This window comes from Mauremys reevesii, linkage group 12 (assembly GCF_016161935.1).
Source record: "Mauremys reevesii isolate NIE-2019 linkage group 12, ASM1616193v1, whole genome shotgun sequence".
NCBI lineage: Eukaryota > Metazoa > Chordata > Testudines > Geoemydidae > Mauremys > Mauremys reevesii.
This window is the reverse complement of record NC_052634.1, coordinates 38,126,236-38,148,717: the sequence shown is the minus strand read 5'-3', so window position 1 is coordinate 38,148,717 and position 22,482 is coordinate 38,126,236. Positions and strand designations below refer to the sequence as shown.

Genomic DNA, 22,482 nt, shown 5'->3' with positions numbered 1-22,482 from the left:
GGCCCAGGGAGTCGGGGCCCGCAGCTCCAGCCCCGGTGCCGGCCCAGCCCGGGGAGTCGGGGCCCGCAGCTCCAGCCCCGGTGCCGGCCCGGCCCGGGGAGTCGGGCCCGGTGGCTCCAGCCCCGGTGCCAGCCCAGGCCGGGAGTCGGGCCCCGCTCGGCCCCGGTGCCGGCCCGGCCCGGGAGTCGGGCCCACGGCCCGGCCCCAGGCAGTGTGGTAAGGGGGCAGGAGCAGGGAGGGGTTATTCGCTGGGTTGTAGGGGGGTGGATAGGGGTCAGGGCGGTCAGAGGGCAGGGAACAGGGGGATTGAATGGGGGCAAGGATCCCGGGGGAAAGTCAGGAAGGAGCAGGGGTTGGATGAGGTGGTGGGGGCACTCAGGGACAGAGAGAAGGGGTGGTTGGATGGGGCAGGGGTCCCGGGGGGCCATCAAGAATGAGAGGAGGGGTTGGATTGGGATGCAAAGGGCAGTCAGGGGACAGGGAAGGGGGGGATGGGTCCTGGGTCCTGGGGGGGGTATCAAAAACATGGGGGGTTGGATGGGGCATGACCCCCTGGGGGGGGTCACGACCCCCTCGTGAGGTGAGAAGGAGGGAACCAGTTGTTACTATTTTGGCAGCTCATGACTGCATAAGGGAAAAGCCACACAAAACATAGAACAAATCCACACCAAAAAATACAGCAAAAGCCCACAACAGGAAAGCACAAAAACCACATACCAAAAGAATACTTAGCAAAAAATAATCTGCATGCAAAAGTCATACACACACACACACACAGAACTATATGGCATCCACAAAAATCACACAGGATCCACATGCACATCAACATGACAGAAGAAAACCACACCGACATACAGAAAGCCAGGCAGGGTTTGAGTCTCACAGCGAAGAGGGTGAGCACACAGGTGGTTTGGGGAGCAAAGACTGAGGGGGAGTCGGGGGCAGTGCTCTGGGCTCTGCTCGACCCCTCCTGACACAGGCGGCTGGTGGAGAGCAGAGCCTGGGAGATCTGTGGAATCTGCTCTGCTCTATGTAAAGCAAGGGGACCTCGGTGTCTTCTGAGCTGGAATTGTATTTTCTGCAGGGCAAAATGATTGGCAGAAGCCATTTGCTTAAAGGAAGCTAGCGCTGTAGGTGAGGTTTGAACTCACAACCTTAGCATGACTTCACTCAGCACTGCTCTGTAAGTACTAGGCACTAACCCATTGCACCACTGGACGCTGCTTTCAGGAGCTTGTCTCCATGTTTCATGGATGGATTAGCTGAGTGGGGGGGTTGCATTAGCTAAAACAAATCCATATTAAAGGCTGCAGGATGGCAGCAGCAGAGGTGGGGAGTCTCCTTCCATGTGATAGAGCTGGTTCCCCCTTCTGTTGATCAGGGGAAGGTTGGTGCTTTGAGCCCACCTGGTGCTGGAACGTCCCATGGGTGAGATTAACGAGACTCTTGGGAAGGGAAGGGAGGGGAAGTCTTTTCTATCCCTTCCTAGCTCCATTGGTCTCCTGTGGCCCTTTCGGCTCTCTGCTCCCCTGCTGGGGAGATGCAGAGACAAGCCCCCATCGGGGTGAGTCACCGAGAGGCTGTGTCCCATGGCGTGTGTGGGGGAGAGGGGTAGGGGTGGGATGGGGCTCAAGGGGAGAAGGTTGTGTGTGACAGTGCGTGGGGGTCTGTTCCTTAGGATAGAAATGATGGAAAACACAGGGGAGGTGACAGTGAAGCCCCGTGTCTGAGTGTTATGACCCTGTGTGGTGCTGCCGTTCACCTTCCCCTCCTATGGGCTCAGCTTTCATTGAATCCAGCATTTTTTCACCTGTCCTCACCACAGAGGTGTCCCACATGCCTCAGCTACCGAGTGTCCCTCTTAGAGACGCGGAGGACTGGAACTGATTTCAGCTGCTGGACAGCTCTGCTAGGTCTTTATTCATTTGCACAGGAAAATGCTGAGTGTTTAAATTCATTTCAAACACCCTGCCCCCATTCAGCGAACTCGTGAACATACTGGAGATGGGTCTGGAAATCGATTTTCATTCGAAAAAGTTTTTAAAGGGAATCACTTGAATTGGAACTACAAACCTATTATCCTGCAGGGAAACATTCACCCACTGACCTACCCTCACAACAGAGAGTGTCCTGTATAGCTCAGAGCAGGAACAGTTTTTAACCTGGGGGTTAGTAAACTTTATCTCTGTACAAACACCACAGCTTGCAAACTCCCCACCCCCGCTCTGTGTCACCAGAGCACAACAACAACTCTCCTTGGGGCACACACAGATCCCCAGCTCGCTGCCCGTCAGTCTCTCCAGCATTGCTCCAATCCCTTAAAGCAGGGTCTCAACCTCAATTTACCTTAGGGCCGGTGCCAATCCTCCAGTCCTCCCAGTGGGCCAATAATGTCACTCATACCGCCCAGAACCCGCCCCCCAAAACTCTGCCCCTCACCTGCCTAAGGCTCTGGGAGGGAGTTTGGGTGGGGGGAGGTCTAGGGTGCAGGCCCTGGGCTGGGGCTGGGGATTGGGGTGCAGGCTCTGGGAGGGAGTTTGGGGGTGGGAGGGAATATGTGAGGAGGGGGTGGGGCTGCAGGCTCAGGAAGGGGGTCAGGAGTGTGGCGCTTACCTGGGTCTCCAAGGCAGGGTGGGCTGGGGGTCCTCCGCATGCTGCTGTCCCCAGGCATCACCCCCACAGTGTCCCATTGGCCACAGGGGTGATCAGGCAGAGTCAGTGCGCGGAGGCACAGACCCACCCCGCCCTGCCATGGGGAGGGGCCGGCAGCCACTGGAGCGAGCAGGCAGACACTGCTCAGCTCCGCTGCACTGATGGGGCCCCTGGGGGGAAGCGCCTGGGGGTGGCAGGTGGGGCCAAGGTAGTGACCCGGTCCCAAAACTGCTGGCGCCCCACGGGCGAGACCTGGGAACCAGGACTGCCAGCCAGACAAACACCTTTAAGAGGAGGCGTCCCTCTGCCTGTCAAAAACTGATCTTCCTCCTTCAGTTCAGTGACAGCCTGAATTGTTCCTTATCCCGGCAGAGCCAGAGGATTGAAAGCAGCAACATCAAACCCCTGTGTAGCTCGCAGGAATGGACATAAACACACCCTGGTATCTGAGGAGATGTTCAGCTTTGCCCTTGGTCAACTACAAGGCTAAAGGGAAAGGAGGTGGCGCCAGGTAGAAAGAGTGAAACACGACACATCATAGTTATGCCCATGGTGGCTGCAAAACCTTTTGATGTACTTCTTCTTACCAGCTGTGTATTGTTTTCTCTGGAGCCTAGGCCTTGACCAAGAAATTTGTACTTTGCTAAAATAATCGACTGCCCCTGGTGAAGGCAATGGACTTGACACCCACTGGGGTGTCCCTACACAGGTACAAGTACTAACAACAGTGGCTGCCTTTTAGCCATAGATTTTAAACAGGGCAATAAATTGAAACAAACCCCTGTTAAATCATTTCTCAGCCCGAGTCCTTCACCCACATTCCCTAGAGCATTGGACCACCATGTGGATGTTTCATTTCTGACCTCAGTTTCACACAGAGACAAAATTTCCTTTGCACAGATCCATAAACAGCAAAACCTCCCTGTGTCTCTGGTCTGAGCCAGGGCATTCGATGCCAGTGAACCTTTTTCTCCTGCAATGGCGACGGTCACACAGAGGGGTCATGGCACCTGCATCCCTGCCAGGGAAATATTGGCTCCGCTCTTTCTTTCTGCTGCTGTTGTTAGTCCATGAAACATCAGGGATGGAATGCAAGGCTGAGTTCACGCACCAGCCCTCTGAAAAATTTCAGTTCCCCAAAGAAATCCTGCCCCCTGCTATTGGAACGATGTGCTGGAGATTTGACTAGGAAAGGGACTGTCTGAATTGTCAGAGTGGGGAATGAACAACAATCTACAGCAATGTCGTTCACACAAACACACTCTCATGCTGCTCCAGCCGGAAGGGAAATGGGCAGGAATTCTCGCTGTTCAGCCCAGGACACACTTACACTGATGCAGCCATGAGTGTGCTGGGGAAGCTGGTCTGAGCAAACAATTTGAAGTGACAATTCAGTGAGAACAAAATCATCATGCAGTGAAATGGATGCATATCAAGTAGTTGTGGCCGAGTGGTTAAGGCGATGGACTAGAAATCCATTGGGGTCTCCCTGCGCAGGTTCAAATCCTGCCAACTACGTAAGCGCTGCGCTGCTGTTGTTATTATTGCAGTCTTAGTGCCTGAGCATCCACAGTGCCAACTGGAGATAAATCTAGTTTCACTCTGTCTACACTTAAAACGCTGCCGTGGGACTGCTATAGCACTTTGGAGTAGACAGTGACTGGAGGGATTTTCCCATCCCTGTAATAGCTACATGGACAGAACAATTCTTCCTTTTCTTTAGCACTATCTAACCCAGGCTTAGGTCACCTTAACTCTATGGGTGTGGGGAGGGTCACACCCTGAGAGACGTCGCTCTGCCAATTCAGTGCTCAGCGTACACCAGCCCTTAGATCCCTCTGGGTATTTCAATGCAGGCACTGACCTGTGAGAGGAAAACATCAGCTCACAAACACAGAGACTGAATTTCCCACATTTCATCTCGCTGCACTTTCCAGAAAGTCACAAAATTCAATTCATTCTTGCTAGGACAGAGAAAAAATAAGTGATACTAAGTTTTTGGCTTGATTAAATACAATTAAGTGTTTAATTAATATAGTAAAAATCTGTCCTGATTCCTCTAACTAACACCACAGCGTGAAATAGGAACAGAGACAAAGCTTGTCAGTGACGACTAATTTCACAAATGATCTTCCCATTATTAATTTCCACTTTGGAGGTCTGGGCATCTCCAGTGTCATTGCTCTGCGTTCACCTTCCCCTAGAATTGTTCTCGGACATTCGACTTCCTCTGCATGGGGCTCGGGTCACTTGCTGGAGGATTCCCTGCACCTTGAGGTCTTTAAGCCACAATTTGAGGACTTCAATAACTCAGACATAGGTTAGGGGTTTGTTACAGGAGTGGGTGAGTGAGATTCTGTGGCCTGCATTGTGCAGGAGGTCAGACTAGATGATCATAATGGTCCCTTCTGACCTTAAGTCTATGAATCTAGTCCCAAATATGGAAAACTGCAGTTCAGCATGAGAATAGTGACCCCGTCTCCTTCCTGCACCTGCTCTACATTGCTCCACAGCAGCTTCTCCACCTGCAGAGTCACCCCAGCACTGCAGTGCAGCTCCAGGGGTCAGCAGGGGCCCCTGGCAAGGACAGTGGGTGCAGCTAATAGCCCAGTGTGCCTGGACGTGAGGCAGCTGTAAAAAAGCAACACCCCCCCCAGAAGTACAGAGACTGAATTCCCCAACTTTAACATCATGACCCCCTGTAGAAAGCCACACGTGTCAGTTGTATTTTCACAGGGAGATGCAAAAATCAAGTGACACCAATTTTTAAGTTGAGTAAATAAAGTTGAGGAGATAGTTATTAACCTCACAAAAATATACTAAAGATCCCTCAACATAACACCTGAAGGTGAAATATGAACAGAGACAAACCTTGTCAGCAAAGGCTCATTTCCCAAATGATCCTCAAAATGTTACTAATTCCCACCCCTCCTCCACAGGAGCTCTGTGCAGTGTCACTGTTCTGCAGGCAGCTTCCCATTCAATGCTGTTGTGGGACATTCCCAGGCCTGGAAATGTACCAAGGACAGAATTTGAAGAGCAAACCTGGCTCCCCGCACCAGGCGGGATTTGAGTGTTTTGTCCCTGTCACTTAGTCTGTGTTAATAGTACAGATGCCATGGGCAGGACTCCAGGCTCTGCTTGAGGGATCCTGGCACAGGGGCTGGTGGGGGAGAAAGGATGGTAGATTCTGACCTGTGCTCTGGAGAGAAGCTAATAAGTGAAGGGGGCATTTCTGACTCCTCCCCTGTCTCAGTGTCCCAGGGCTGGAATTCTACATTCCACAGGGCCAAATGAGGGGGTGATGCCACTTGGTTAATGAAAACCAGTGCTCCAGGTGAGGCTTGAACTCACAACCTCAGCATAGCTCCTCTCAGCACTGCCCTATAAGTACTGTGCGCTAACCAATTGCGCCACTGGAGCACCTGTTAATTAAGATTTTCTGAGACCCCTAGGCTGATAAAGCCAAGGAGTGACCCCCCCAAAACATTCTCAGTGGGGCTGAGAGCAGGTAGCAACAAGTGTTGTACTCAGTGGGGTGGATTCTTCTTAAGGGTTCCAGGCACCATTTGACCCTTTTGTTCTTCCCTGTGTAATAACAGAGCTGGTTAAGACTCAATGGAGAGTCTTGCTGCAGACCAACAGATCTGAAATCACTGATAACCAGCTCTAAGCATTAGTCCTGCTTTGCGACAGTGTCTCTCATGCAAGGAACTGCCGAGTCTGCGCTAGCAGTGAGGCTCCCTCACTAACAGCTGAAATCAGGGAGAGCTGTGTGAAGGGCAGGGCCCCAGGGGTGCCGGAACAGGGGGGAACAACACCCCAGGGCTTTTAAAAATGGGAGGGCTCTGCCTTGCCACTTTGTAATGACTGTAAGGGCGAGTGAGTGGGGGAGGGGGCGGAGAGCAGTGAGCGGGAGGAGGGGTCTTGAGGTAAGAGGCAGCGTAGGAGCGGGGCCTTGGGAATAAGGGGTGGGGCAGGGGCGTGGCCTCGAGTGGAAGGGGTGGGGCTACTGTTTGGGCTCTGGTGGCTGCTACTTTTAGGCAGGGCAAGTGCGGGGGGCAAGTGGGGCAATTTGCCCCACAAGCCCTGGCCAAGAATCCCTTCCCTGGCTAGAGGCGCCTTTTTAATTTTTACTCACCCGGCAGCAGTCCGGGTCTTCGGCAACACTTCAGCGGCGGGTCCTTCAGTGCTGCCGAAGACGCGGAGCGAGTGAAGGACCCGCCGCCACTGAAGACTCGGACGCCGCCCAGTGAGTACAAGCGCCACAGCGGGTGGCACCTTTTTTATGTCTGCTCCCCCGCTTTGCTGCAGGCCCTCGAATCCTCTGGGCGGCCCTGCTTTTAGGGAGCCTGCCCTGCTTCTGGTGGGACCACAAGACATCCCAGAGGAGAGAGGGTGGCCAGCAGAGTGGTGACAGGGTGGAACGGCAAGTGGCCGGCAATGTGGCCAGACAGCGGAGGTGGAAAGGGGCTTTCCCCCCAGGAGGTGAGAGGTGAACTCTGGGTTTTCAGTGACCCAGGACAGCAGCTGTGGGTGAGGTGCAGTGAAGGGAGGGGCACATCCACAGAGCTTCTGGGGTCTGGATTTAGGAGCCTGAGGCAAAAGGCCACTGCCCAGCGCACTGTGGGTGGGTGTTTTGCTCATAGTGTTGTGTTATGATTGTGGTGTTTTCCCAAGTTAATACATGGTGATCTTCCTCCTTTTTCCTTAAAGTTTCTTTTCTACACTCAGTGGTTGTGAGTGGGGAAAGTATCACCTCTTAGAGGCACCCAGTGGCCAGGGTTAGTTTCCCCAGGTTACTGGGTGGGGGCTTAAGCAGATTGTGTGTTGTATTGTTGAAGAGGAGCCCCAAGCACCCAGACAGGGAACTGTAACTTCAACCTTCAGAGTAAGAGCCAGAGGTGCTGCCAGCTGAGGTAGCCAGGCCGCCTAAATGTAGGCCATTTTCACAGATGCCCCTTCCAGGGTACTGCCCTCGCTCAGCTGCACAGGGAAGTTTTCATCCCTTATTCCTGCCTGTCACTGCCCAGCAGTTCCCTGGCACCATTCCTGAGGGTCACCCTGCCTTGCTCTCTTCCTGCCATATTGGGTCCACCAATAACTCCTGTAGGAGAGACAACTCCCGTCCTTCATTGTTAAAGGTCAGGCCAGCCAACTAGGGGCAGAAGCCCACAGTATCTTTTCCTACTGCAGAGCTCAAGCTCAGAGACTCACCTTGGGTGCAGGCACTGCTGTGCTTCCAGAAAACAAGCCACCACTGCACAAAGGGGGATGAATAATCCACCAAAACCTGGGATTAAACTAGGGATCTTTGGATCATCACTCTAACGCTCTCCCAACTGAGCTACTTAGGCAGCTGTTGGGGACTATTTGGGCCTGTTACTTCTCTGCCTGGGATGTTTTTGCAGCAGTTGCACACAAAAGGACGTCATTGTGAGCGGCCCATGAAGACAAGACTCGCTTTTGCCTGCCTTGCTCAGCTTGACTTGCTGCCTCACCCTGTTCCTGCCCTAGTGCCCGGGTTGACCTGGTGGCGGAAGGGGACTGGGGGCCAGTGGTGTGGGGAGGAGGTTGAGCTGGACCCTGAGCTAGACTAGACCCTGGCGGTGAGAGTCTGGCCACCACTTGCCACCCCACCCTGTTGTCCTGGCTTCCCCCACTGGGCGTCATTTCAGGAGGGAAGTGGGGCTTGTGCCTCCCCTCCCCGATTTTCACACCGCAGAGGAGTGCGAACAGGAAAACGAACGGCTGCTCCACACCCCCACCGGAGGAACCCGACGCCCTTAGCTGTGGGGAGTAAGAAGTGGCTGTTGGCTGACAGGGCCTGTCCCCGAGGAGCTGGAACAGCAGCTGCCGCCTCCCCCTCAGCTCCAGGCTGTGGGAAATGCTCATTGCCTGGCTGCATGGGCGGCTGCTGCTCCGTGCTCTGGAGAGCGTCTGTATTGCTCTGTCAACCCCCCGTCTTCACTGCGCCAGTCTGGTAAGGTCCCAAGTGCCTCCTCCGGCCTGGCAGCTGAGAGTCTGTGCAGACATCAGCCCCCCTGCCAGCCCCACAGGCAGCAGCAGCGCCAGCCCCCCAGCACCACAGGGGCACTCAATGCACTTCCTGTGGGGAAATGGCTCCTTGGCATCCAGCTGCTAGAGTGAGAGCCAGGAGAGAGCAGTGTCTGGCTCACTGTGGGGGAGAGAAGAGACCTGGTGAGTGCGGATCTCCCTCAGCCTCCCCCGCAATGCTGGTCAGTTCTATTGTCACTGTGATAGTCGGTGCTTCCCTTCAGGGCCGGCCCTAGAGGGGTCTGTGACAAATCCCCCCTTTCCACCCTAGGCCCTGCCCCCACTCCACCCCTTCTCCCAAGCCCCCACCCCTGTCCCATCTCTTCCCGGCCTGCACCTTCCTGCCCCATTCCTCTCCCTCCCCCACCTCTTACTGTCCCTTCTCCTCCCCCTCCCTGCCCAGCGCCTCCTGCACCCCACTGAACAGCTGATCACTGGCAGGTGGGAGGTGCTGAAGGGGAAGAGGAGGAGCTTGTCAGCAAGGCCTGTAGTGGGGGGGGGGGGGAGCTGGCTGCCAGTGGGCGCTGAGCACCTATTTTTTCTCTGTTGGTTCTGCAGCCCCGTAGCTCCCATGGAGTCACTGACTTGGCTCCTTTCACACTCTAGAGAGAGGAGCAGAACCAGGGCTATGGCTGATCTATGGGGCACCAGGTGAGTGGCAGAGGCTTCAGGTGCTGAGAGTTTGCCTGACCCCTCAGGGACACAGTGTGAGGGGGTGTCCCAGGGATCTCTATGAAAGGAGCAGAACAGGATTTACTTGGGGTTGGGAGAGAATTGAGAGTGTCTCAGGGGGTTGTACAGAGGTATTGCCCGGGTGAGGGACTGGCTAAAACACAGGCCTTGCTGTGAGCAAGATTCAAACCTGCGCAGGGGAACCCTATTGGATTTCGACTCCAACGCCTTAACCACTCGGCCATCACAGCTGTGAGCACAAAATTGCCCCAATGCCAGAGAAACTGGTAAAGAATCACAATGCCCAGGTGTGAAGTCATCTGAACTACAGAATTCCCACCGCAAACCTGGCTCCCAAAGCACAGGGGGGATTGGGGGTTTGTTCTCTTTGCTTAGCCATGTGCAGTCGCACAGAGAGTGCGTTTAAAAGTCTCCCCTCCCACAGAGCGGGAAGGGGAAATGATTCTCAACTTGAAGCTTGATGTGAATGAGGATGTCTGGACCACAGGGCCAGGGACTGGCTTTTGCTATAGAAACCAGTGACACATGGAGCCAGGCTAAGGAAAATGTTTCCTGGAGTCAGTAACTGGATTAGCAGCAGTGCAGAGAAATGTCTCACAAGAGGAGTCAGTGCATTGGTGGTTCGGTAGCAGAAGTCACAGCTACGGCGGAGGAGGTCTGGCTTTGGTTTCTGGCCAATAGAGGGGTGAGTTTTATTGTCTCAAAATTACAGTAGAAAAATTCAGCCCCAAACTGGGTGTGGTGGGGCTTTCTCTGGTTTGTTTTGTTTTTCTCTTTTGAAATGTCCTTGATCATTTTTCTGGAAAAACTATTTGGACAAGGCCAAGGAAGAGTTAGAACAATTACAAATCTCCATGGGAGTGAGGGGGTCTCTCAGTGCCGGGGGAGGGGTGGAGATTTTCATGGAGGAGTTGAGGAGATAAATGAGAGGCTTTGCTCCAGCAGAGGGAGCGGCTTGGCAGGTTCATTTTTACCAAGTGAACCCCCCCCACACACACACGTTGCTCCCCTGCTGCTGCTGCCCCCAGCTCAAACCCCACTGTCACCCCCAGCATGTGACCTACAGCTTCCCGCTGACAAAACCCTTATCTATCAGAGACAAAATCCCCTCGTCTGCCCCTTCTCCCAGCTGAGCCCTCCCCCCACAGAGCCCAGGACAACCCCGACCTAGCCATGCTGGGGGGTCAGGCTTAATCTTCAAGGCCGAGCGCAAAACCTTCAGCCGGGCACGTTTCGCTCCTTTCCCACCTCGGCTCAAGCGGCAAGGGAGAAACGGAGGAGACAGGCCGGCTGGAAGACGCCTCCCTCCCACTTCTCTATAGCCTTCTGTGACGTTATTAATATGAACTGGGACTGTAGAGATCATAGTTGCCACCAGTGTTATATATGTGCAGCAAATACTGTGCAAAGGTTGGCGTGTGAGGTGTCTAGGACAAGGTTATGATTTGCTGGTTATAATGATGCTGGCTGTATGTGGGCACCATTTTTGTATTTGAAGTTATGAATATGGGCTATGTACTCATATCTCAAATGTATTTGATTCCAAGTAGCCTCAGTGTCATCAACCCCCAACTCCTTCAGGAGTCCATAGCAAAGAGACCCCCCCCCCACTGTCCTGGACTCCCTGGGAGGTGCCTCCCACCCCGTGCCCAATGGAGCACCAAGGATTAAAGTGGCAGCATCTAGTGTCAGTGGGGTTCAGTGGCTCAGGCCAGACTCCTGAGCTGAGGACCCGCCCCCATAGCACTGCTCAAGGGCCTGGGCCCGGGGTGCTCACAGCCCCCTCCTCACCCCTCCCTGAGCCCAGCCTGGCTCCTCACCTGAGTCTCCTCCCTGTCAGTAACCCCCTGCTCAGCCAATCAGGGTAGAGACTGAGGACGGGAGGCTGAGGGTTCTCACCAGGGAGCCCAAAGGATGGCCCAGGTCACTGGTGGGGATCACTGCCCGAGCACTATTTCAGCCCCACATTTTTGGGTGGACCTCCCACAGTGGGGGCTGCAGAGCACTTCCCTGCAACACACACACACACCCCGCTCTTGATGTTGGGAGGGAAACAGGTGAAAGGACAAAAGAAGCAAGAGACGAGAAAGGAGGAAAGGATGGTGGAAAAGGTGAAACACAAAGGACAAACCCTAATGTCTCCAGTAATTCTAGGGGACAAAATCCCAGGTGCGGAATAAAATTCTGCCTCCTTAAGCTAGTGTTTTCCATGCTTAGACTTTGTCACCAGATGGATCAGACTGAACAGGTTTCAAACCTTGAGGAGGCTCTTACCTTCTAAACAGGGATGGCTGGTCTCTAGTAAAATCAGGAAAAGGGAAGGAGAAAACTCAAAAGAGGTTCCTCCTGGCACTCATATATGTGAACCCGAATACTCCCTCAGTCCTCAAAGAGAGACCTGGAGAAGGAGACTTGCTGAAGCAAAGCCACAGGGGTCTCTGAGGTTTCCCTGGCCCCTCGCCCCTGTCCTGCCTGGCTGATGTCAGCATCTCTCTGTGAGGTCACCACCTCCCCACCACCTTTGACCAATAGTCTGAGGTCCTGCAAAAGGCCTTTGTGATGTCACTGCCACATCCCTCCCTTGCTGGGCTAATGTCCTGCCCCAGGCCAGGCACTTTGGGGGTTTGAGCTACTCCCTGTGGATCACCCCACTCAAGGAGCGTTCATTCTAGGCAGCAAGCCGGCTAGACAGGAAAACATCAGACGCTGCTCCCAATGCTGCACTCAGTTTTTCAGAAATTAGTTGACTTTATGGCCAGAAAAGACCATTAGAGCATCTAATCTGACCCCCTGCATAGCACAGGCCTCCTGTATGACACTATAGCGGGTGAGGAAGGGGGGGTTGGAGGATGTGAGCGGGTGGGCAGTGGCAGGGGGACAGGTGAGCCGGCGGCGGGGTAGAGGGCCTGAGGAGGCGAGTGGGCAGGCAGTGGCTGGGGAGCAGGTGAGCTGGCGGCTGGCCCCAGCTTACCTCCGCTCCGCCTCCCCCCTGAATGCCCCGTCCCACTTTCCCCCCTCCCCCCTGCTTCCTGCAAATCAGCTGTTCACGAAGGAAGCCTTGGCGGGAAGAGAAGCGGTTTGGCGGCTTCGTGCTCAGGTCCAGCAATGTGGAGACAGAGACAAGGTGAGCTGGGGCAGGGGGGACACCCATACTGCAGCAGGTAACCTGGGGGGCGCACAGGGGAACCGCTCCCCACACCAGCTCACCCACCTCCCCACTGCCTCCCTGGGCCTGAGCCACCATTTGCTTCTCAGCCCTCCCAGGCTTCCCACACGAACCATCAGGGGCAGGGGTTCCAGGGGCGGTCAGGGGACAGGGAGAAGGGGTGGTTGGATGGGGCAAGGGTCCCAGGGGGGCCATCAGGAATGAGAGGAGGGGTTGGATGGGGTGACAGGGGGCAGTCAGGGGACAGGGAAGGGTGGATGGGGTAGGGGTCCTGGGGGTGTGTGTCAAGGAACGCGGGGCGTTGGATGAGGCAGGAGTCCCGGGGGGCGGGGGTGGGCCATGACCCGGGGGGGGGGGGAGGCGGGAACCGGTCATTAAGATTTTGGCAGCTCATCACTGCCCTGGGGGGTGGGAGGCTGAGGAGGAGAGCGGAAGGGCAGTGGCAGGGGGTGAATATGCGAGCCGGGGATGGGGAGCTGAGGTGAGGGGGAGCAGGTGAGCCGGGGAGTGGGGTCTGAGGAGGCGAGCAGGAGGGCATTGGTGGGGTCAGGTGAGCTGGCGGTGGGGAGGAGAGCTGAGGCGGTGGGCAGGCAGGCAGGTGAGCCGTGGGGGCTGAGGAGGCGAGCAGGCAGGCAGTGGGGGGGGTCAGGTGAGCTGCGGGGGGTGGGGGGCTGAGGCGGCGGGCGGGCAGGCAGGTGAGCTGTGGGGGGCTGAGGAGGCGAGCAGGAAGGCAGTGGTGGGGTGGGTGAGCCGGCGGCAGTGGAGGGGGCTGAGGAGGTGAGCGGGGGCTGAGAAGGTGAGTGGTGAGTCAGTGGCTGACCTTCTACACCTTCCTCAGTCCCACCTCATTCATTCAACAGGGCAACTGATTACAACGTGGGGAAGATCTTATTCTACTTCTAGCAAAAGGACATTTTTCTTTTACCTTAATTACACTACCTTAGGGGCCTGCTATAACATATTACCAAGGTGCAATACCACTGTTTTGGCAGGGCAGTGCTGGGAAGGAGGGTTTGTTTCCATGGGGCGGGCGGTGCTGGGGTTGTTTTGGGAGGGCTGCGTGGCATTTGGGGGTATTTCAGTGGCACGGGGTTAGTGGGACCGGGGCGGTTTCAACCCTCAGCTGTTTTCTTTGGAGCAATATTGCCCTCGCCGCTTTATGAGTTGTGCAGGCCTGGACTAAACCACAGACTCTGGACTCAGCATTCAAGTATCCTGCAATCTGAACTTCGAATCTGATACATTCCCTCATTGGCTACCATCGTTTGCCCAGCACGGAAGTGCTTCTTGTCCAACAAGACAGCCAGATTGGGGCCCATAGGCATGGAATGACTCTGAAGGAATCAGCTGTTTCTGTGCTTCATGAAACTTTGGATCCAAATGGTAAAAGACAGTTGTGCCCAATTTAATCATGGCGTCCTTTACGAGTGGGACCAATGCCACTTAACTAGGGAGCAGGGTTCTAAAAATAGTTTACCTAGGCCACAGGTCACCATAGCTTCCATCTCTGGGGTGAAAATCAACCACCACTACCTGCAATTTCTACCTGAGTTCTTGTCAAATCTTTGACCTTACTTGGAGTAATTTTACACGTCTCTGGTGTAGAATTCTTCACCAACCACACAACGTATCAATAGTGATAGTGAGGTACAACTCCCCCAAATATGCCCTTTCATTTCTTTAATCTGGTGGCACAGATTTAAATTAGGGACTAAATTCAGGTGCGGTTTAGAATCCCTGTAAAACACCAAATGTCAGGTATCTATGGAAAATAGGTCTCTTTCTGCAGCTATATCACATTCAACACGGATTTCATTTTCTACATATTTGCAGCATCTCCCAGGGGTGAGCTGAACAGAAACATCACTTCCATTTTCCCATCTCTACCTAGATAGGAATTGCATTTCCCAAATAAAAGGCAACATGCACCTGATTAGGAAGGAGATCTCTTCAGGAGCAACCTCCTGCAGGGCCTGGCCACAACTGCTTTGGAAGCCCAATGCAGGGGTATCGTGCTTAGTTAAAAGTCATTTACTAGGGAATCCTCTTCCCAGACCGTTAGAAAAAATACTGACCTAACAGATTGAACAACAGAGGGATTGGGATGGTGATGGGGAATAACGGAATCCCTCTGACTTACCCTATCTTCTTCTGTTGTTACAGAGGGTGAAATGACATTTTCCCCTATCCCTGCCCTGTTGCTGCTCTTCGTTATAGTTCAATATATTTTAAGTGAGGAAAATGGTAGGAAAAATATCTGCTCCCCAGCACAACCTGAAGCAACATCAGAGCAACTGGGAATGAAACAATTTGTTTCCAAAGGGAACTCGATGACTAACAATTGCTGTGAAATGGGGAACAGTATAACCGTGCTGCTCAGGGTTTGTTTAGACTAGGAAAAGTGATGGAGTTTAGGTCAGGTCCAGGGGAAAGCTAATGCCAACCACTGCCCCTGGGCTGCATCCACTCTACAACTATAACTGTCTTTTTACACCAAGATCACTAACTTGAGCAGCCAACGCCATGTGCAGCCCTAGTGGATGGAAGGCACAGGTAGCTTTTGCCTCAGTGTTGCTTCTTGGGAATCAACCCTCTCTCCCCCACCTGGAGCTGATGAACATTCCTGGCTGGAGGGGGGCACGCTCCTATGAGTCAAAAGGAAAGGAGTTGATAGAAAAGATCACAGGACTGACCCCAAAGAAGGGTGAGCTGCAAAAGGCAGAAAGAGGCAACTCATTTGGGGGAGCTGAGAGACCACGGTGAAGATGGTGCAAAGATCACTATATTGGAATTAGCAAATGTGATTTTTTTTAAAAACAAATCTTTGGCCAGCCCTAATCAAGGCATTTCTTACAGTTCTCTCCCATTTGGATTTTCTGAGGTCTAATAGGGAATGACCTCTGATTGAAGCTTTTCCCAAATGCAGAGCACTTGTAGGGTCTCTCTCCACTGTGGATTCTGCGATGTCTGACAAGGTCTGAGCGCTCAGTGAAGGTTTTCCCACACTCAGAGCATGTGTAGGGTCTCTCTCCTGTGTGGATTCTCTGATGTCTGCTCAGGCTAGAGCTCTGACTGAAGCTTTTCCCGCACTCGGAGCATGTGTAGGGCGTCTCTCCTGTGTGGATTCTCTGATGTGTGATAAGGTGCGAGTTCTGATTGAAGCTTTTCCCGCACTCGGCACATGTGTAGGGCATTTCTCCTGTGTGGATTCTCAAATGTGTGATAAGGCTTGAGCCCCGACTGAAGTGTTTCCCGCACTCAGAGCACGTGTAGGGCGTCTCTCCTGTGTGGATTCTACGATGTGTGATAAGCTGTGAGTGCCAATTAAAGCTTTTCCCACACTCAGAGCATGTGCAGGGCATCTCTCCTGTGTGGATTCTCTGATGTCTGATAAGATGTGAGCGCCAACTGAAGCGTTTCCGCACTCAGAGCATCCATAAGGTTTCTCACCTGTGTGGATTATGTGATGTGAGGTAAGGTGTGAGCTCCGACTGAAGCTTTTCCCACACTCAGAGCACATGTAGGGTCTCTCTCCTCTGTGGATTCCCTGATGTGTGAAAAGGTCTGAACTCCCATTGAAGCTTTTCCCACACTCATGGCATGTGTAGCGTGTCTCTTCCAAGTTGATACTCTCGTGTGTAATAAGGTCTGAGAGCCTACTTAAATTTTCCTCTGGCCTCTGCTGAGTCTCACAGGCTTTTGCTTTTTCTGGCAGTGCACAACTCCCAGAAACATTTCCTTTGGGTCTTCCTGATAACGTCCCATGTGGTTCTACTTGCTCAGCATCTTCCTGCTGGGGATTCTCCTCCTCTTTCTCACTCACTATCTCAACACCTGATGGGAGACAGAGAGAATCCAGACATAAGTCACCCCCTGTGCCTGAGAAAAAGGAAATGTCAGAGACAGGAATGGAATAAGGGAGAGCCTAGTAGTCTTGCATTAAATGACCAAAATTTTCTGTATGACCCTTCCCAGTCAGTGAAACCTGCAGTGAAAAACTTTCCCTTGACTTTACTGAATTTGGATTTCCTGTCTTGTTGAATGGGTCCCTGGGAGCTGTCAGGCAAATATCCATGGAAAAGGGGAGTAGATGTGAGCTTTGTTGGTTGGGAGATTTGACTGTGTTTTGTCTCCTTGTGAGATGGGCAAATTGGAGGAGCTCTTGCAGCATTTCTGATGATTGAGTTAAAAACTGCTACCACCTTTTGTTTTCAAAATAGCTCAGCCCTCAGTGTGTTCAGCCTTTCTGAAAACCTGGCCAACATTTTTGTTGCCCAAATGGCAGCTGAGTTCGTCTGAAATTCTGGCTCTAGGGGTGAGTGTGAGACCTTCTGAAAACTCTGGGCTCTGTGTCTGGAAGCTCTAAGAACCTTCAGAACTTTTATCTTGTGTGAGAGCCTGATGAGAAAACCTTCCTTCTGTAGAACTCAGCAGAGATTTTCTCACTGACTTACAATCACAATGTTTTATCTTGACCTCAGGTTTAGATACCAACAAAATGCATTTATTGTATTTTTACAAGCAATTTGAAACAAACATCCCTAGTTGGGCAGAGAGATAGAAGTAGGTCTGCCACTAAATCACATTCCCTTTCATCAGTAGCTACCTGAGCAAGGTAGTAACCAGTGGGCAACAGGTGAAAGGCCCATTGTCCATGCTTAGAACACTTCAGCAGCTAGACCTCAGGAATGGAAGAGGCTAATGATCAGTTTCTCCGGGATAGTTACTTCCAAAGAGTGGGATGAAAATTTTTGGCTGAATATTTTATTTGCTGAAATATTTTGGTTAACCCAAAATGATTTTTGGTTTTGTTTCAGCAAGAAAATTGGGAAAAAATTCATCTTGGGTCAACCTGAATGTCTATTATTGTTATTATAATGTTGGTTAGGCTAGCTAGCAAGGGGAATAATTTGCACGTCTATTTGTGTAAAGGGCATGCAGCCTGGACTTCCAGGTGCACACAGGAAACATGCCCATATTCTGTTACTAGTCAGTGGGAAGCTTTGATTTTTATATGGTCTCCAAAGCCCTTCCCAACATCATGTAGAAGATGGGGGAACCAGGAAAAAACATGGATTTGTTTAAATTGGAAGTGAAAAATAATTGAAGGTTTTCTGATGTGAAACTCCACCAGAGAGGTCCTTTGGGGCCATCTGCCTGTCCCAAGTCAGGGTAAAGGAGGAGGGTTGGGCGTGGGGCTAGCAACTCCACCCTGTAAAAATCAGCTTGCTACAGAAACGCCAACAATAGAGTTAACAGAGACTTTTAGCCTGGAAAAGAAGGGTCTTCAACTCGAAGATGCATGACGCTGGGTGGTGAAAGCCGCGAGGAAGCCACTAAGCCGATCACCCTTCTTACAACCAGGAGGATTACCATCGGCACATGGAATGTGAGGACCATGTACGAGTCAGGAAAGACGGCGCAGGTTGCAGCAGAGATGAGGAGCAACAACCTGACCCTACTAGGCATTAGCGAGACAAGATGGACGCAAGCTGGACAGAGACGACTGTTGACAGGAGAGCTGTTGCTGTATTCAGGACATGAAGAGAGATTCTCCAGATCCGCTGGCCAGACACCATCAGTAACATCCACCTCTTGGACAGGACCCATCAACTCCCAGCAGAGGAAGAAATTAGAAGGAGAAGGTGGGGCTGGATAGGACATACACTACGCAAGCAGACAACCAACATCACCAGACAGGCACTGCAGTGGAACCCCCAAGGCAAGCGGAAAAGAGGCCGCCCAAGAAATACCTGGCGACGCGACCTTCAGGTTGATAGCAAAAAAATGGGCTATACCTGGAACCAGCTAGAGCGAATGGCCCAGGATAGAAGACTATGGAGATCTGTGGTTGTGGCCCATACCCCGGTTGGGGTGACGGGCATGAATGATGAATGAATGATTTCTGAGGTGAAGTCACTTTTCCCTGACTGGGAATTGAACCCAGGCCATTGCTGTGAAAATGCCAAATCCAAACCACTAGACCACCAAGGAGTGATGATGTTGTTCTTCTTCTCACTTATGCTACACTTCCTTAGGCTACTTTCTGTCCAATTTCTGAAGCAACTCCATTGTCCACTCCCTGAGGGGCTAAGAGCAGAGAGTGCAGGAACCCCTGTACTCAGGGTCACAACCTGAGCCCAATCCAAGCCACTGAAACAAACTCAAATGATGCTTCAGCTTCCTCCAGCAGGATCACAGAGCAATACAAAGAAAACCCATGAGGAACAATTGTCCTCTGCCTTCATTTAACCCATCGCAACCCTCTCAGCAGCCGACTCTTGCAGGAAGGACACTGAGCTGATAGGAGCTCTGGCACAGAAACCAAGGGAGGGGTGTTGCTCCCCCTGGGTGTCAGCTGATCACATTCTGACTTGGGACTCTGAGCTTTGCCATCTTGTGAGTTCTGTGTCCTCAACCAGCAGCCAAAGTGCTGAACTCCCCGGACCCTTCTGCTGGGAGCATGGTGATTGCACAACAGCTGCAAGCCCTTTTTCCTTCTCCTTGTCCGCCTCCGCTTCCCTGGCCCTTCCCCACAAATGGTTCTATCAGGCGCTGGAGGGATCTAAGGACCTCACCCACCTCTTAAAGCGCAAACTGATTCCCTTCTCTGACATTCCTGGGCCTGGGTTTCTTTTGAGTTTTTCCCAAGGGGGGCCTGATTCCCTGTGAAAATGTGTGTGTGGCACCAGCTTGTCTGCCCCTCTCTGGGAGCTGAGAAGCTTTTTCAGACTCTCTCCCACTAGATGAGTCTAACAGCACCTCTCCATTGTGGGAGAATCCTAAATCCCACCCTGGTTTCTCTGACCAGCTGATGGCGGCAGCATGCTAAACCAACCCCAGCTCTCTGGTCTAGAAAGCAGCATCTAACCAGCCTTGTGACAGCTCCGGTTTGCTCGCTGGAGACATAATCAGGAAAAAAGGCGAATGTCAGAAAGGGAACCTCAGCTCGCAAATAAATACCCTCAGGGCTCCTTCTACATGGAGACTGGGCAGCTGAACAGACTCAGACCTGGCTAGCTCAGTTGGTAGCACATAACACTTTAAATCCCATGGTCGTGCATTAAAGCCCCACATTGGGTGGTAGTGACAGCCACTCTTCCACTTATATTCACAACCCAAAATGAAATAAACTCTCTGTCCTCTCTACCACCTTAGGCAGGTAATGTGTCTTCCTCTCTCTAAGCTTCTGTAAAACATGAAGAGAGAACAAACTGACGTTTGCATCCTCTGTTGAGACAGGTTTTTCTCCTCTTCCATTCTACCCCAGGCAACAGAGGGGGGATAATAAACATTTAATGGATAATTCCAGAGAGAGAAGTTTGGTCATTATAAATAGGATGATCTATTGAATCATATAGAAAGGTGGGGCTGGGAGGGATCCCGAGAGTCAGGACCAAGTATCCCTAGGCCATCCCTGACAGGTGTTTGTATAACCCCTTCTTAAAATCCTCCAATGACAGAGATTCTGAAAATTTCCATTGAGGCCTCTGCCATGCAATCAACAATGCTTGGCTCATGGTTAAAGGCCAGGCTGCGATTCAGAAAATTTGGATTCAGTTCCCAGTTTGGTCCCATTATTTTCTGTGCAAACATGGACAAATTACAGCACATCTTCGGGCCTCAGTTTCCCTATCTGTAAAATGGGAACCGCCCTCCCACACTTTTGTCTATTTCACCTGTGAGCTGTTGGCAGCAAGGACTCTCTCTCTCACTCTGAGTTGTATAACACCTGGCAGAATCAGGGCCCCCACTCTCGGTCAGGGTCTCTGCAGTGCTTGGCACAACGAGGGCACCCACTCTTGGATGGGGTATCTGCAGTGCCCAACCCAATGAGGCCCCAATCTAGGAGCCTAATGAGGATACAAAAATCTCCCTTTTCATTTGTTTATTTTAAAAAGTCCATTTTTAGCCTTCAAGTTCAGCCAGAAAACATGGTCCAAGAGTCTCAGAAAAACCAAGAAAGTAATAACATTACCCCCAAAGGGAGCATTTTTAAACATCTCATGATTTTTAAGCTGCCCTCTGGATTTTTGAGTCCAGACTCCTAGTTACTGTTCTCAATCTAACCTTGGCTGAACTCTGGAACTGTAACCAGTGACACTGAACTAGTAAGTGGAGTTGTACAAACAATTTTCCTTGGGCCGTTGGTCATCATAGCTTCCTTTACTGGGGTGGAAACCAAGAACGGAGTGTGTGCTCTCTCCACTCCACTTCTTTCCAAATCCTTGGCCTTGGTTAGGGTAAATTTACACTTCTCTGAAGTAGAATCCTTTACAAAACCACTCCAAATCTCAACAGTGTTAGTAAGCACTGGCTTCCCGAAACATGCTCAGCTTTTCTTTAATTTGGTGGCACAGTTCCAGGCAAGGGACTGGATACAGGGCTGGATCATAATCTTTGTTTGTTACCAGAGCTGGAGATTGTATTCAAAAATAGCTATTTTTCTGCAGCTATTAGATTTCCAACATTGATTTTGTACACATTTTCAACACCTACAAAGGATAAATTCAACAAAAAGCCCACTTCTATTTCCTCAACATCTGCGTCAAGAAGAGCAGCATTCCCTTCTTGACACAGGATTAGCCAGGAGAGATCTTTTGTTGGGCCTGGGGTACATATCATTTGGGAACCAAATACATGGGCATTTTGCCTAGTTCAAAATCACCTAATGTGGAGTTCTATCCCCAGATCATCTGAGACAATATTGACTTCAACAACTGAACTACAATGTGATCATATGAACTTCCTTCAGATAGTTGGGGTTCTGCTGTTGTTAACCATTTCTGAGTGGAGAATCACTGCTGTGTCTTTGTTAGCATGTCCAGTAAATTGGACAGTTCTCTCCTGTTGACAGAACTGCACTTGAATTGTCTCCATGTCATCAGGGAGGGATGGGGGAAAAGCAAAGCTGAAATCACAAATGAGGACTTTAGAAAATGGTCATTTGTCTTAAATTCTCCAATAAATCTGAGCTACATCCTATCAAACTGAACGAATATCCAACTGGGTGACCAAACAGCCTTCAGGAAAGATAAAAACCCATACCACAGAGAGACAGAATACATGATAATGAAAGTGTTAAGTGAAATTCCAGAGCAGGTTACATCTGATTATTCAGAATCAGGACAAGAGATTCTCCCATCACATTCTTCTCTGATCCATTCAAACCTGCTTCACTCAGCACTGTCTCAATAGTCAGTTATGTTATTTACAACATTTTTAGTATCCTAGCATTGCCATAATGGGGGACAAACCAGCTACCTTGTAAGAAGTGGCTTTACCAATAGATGGAACCTGGGATTTAAACTCCCAATGATCACACTGTGTTTGGGATCCATTTGAATTCCCCTCCCAGGTCTTTGACACTTACATCTGCACTCATAGCAACTCTGATATAGGATTAAAGTCAAACCATCATCTCCAAGCACAGACAACGGAGAATGCTTCATCACATGACACTTTGAAAAGTGGATGGATAGAATGTGAAGATAAACTCTACATGGCTCAGACAAAAGGTAACAGTTCTGCAGTGATGGGGAAGGAGGGAATCTCTGAGTCGCCCCATATCCTTCCGGTGTCACAGAGGCTGAAATGACTGTTTTTTTCCTGCCCCTGCTCCTCTTCATTTAGATATAATTTGAAAAGTTCCCAATAGAACTGCTCTTCAGCACAACCCAGAGCAATGGGAGAACAACTGGCAATGATACAATCTGAATCACTGGTGACTCTAACAATAACTTTGCAATAGGAGGAATGCTATAAATGTGATGCTCCCTTGTTTCTTATGGGAAGGGCTCACTCAAATTACTCATGAGACAATGGAGTTGATAGAAAGGACAAATTGGTTTTCCTCAAAACAGGGCAAACTGTAAAAAGGCAAAAATGGGCCACTCATCTGGTCAAACTGAGGG

The 22,482-nt window shown here is 51.4% G+C and overlaps 3 non-coding genes and 1 pseudogene across 3 annotated transcripts; 2 read left to right on the top strand and 2 right to left on the bottom strand.

The window, feature by feature from the left end:
- LOC120375649 overlaps positions 1-22,482 on the top strand; it is a 276,817-nt pseudogene that overhangs the window by 58,458 nt on the left and 195,877 nt on the right.
- Positions 4,089-4,170, top strand: TRNAS-AGA. The gene has a single exon. It is a non-coding gene; the product is annotated as a tRNA-Ser (tRNA).
- Positions 5,982-6,075, bottom strand: TRNAI-UAU. Its single transcript has 2 exons — positions 6,038-6,075; positions 5,982-6,017 (listed from the first exon to the last, which is right to left on the bottom strand). It is a non-coding gene; the product is annotated as a tRNA-Ile (tRNA).
- TRNAS-CGA lies at positions 9,551-9,632 on the bottom strand. The gene has a single exon. It is a non-coding gene; the product is annotated as a tRNA-Ser (tRNA).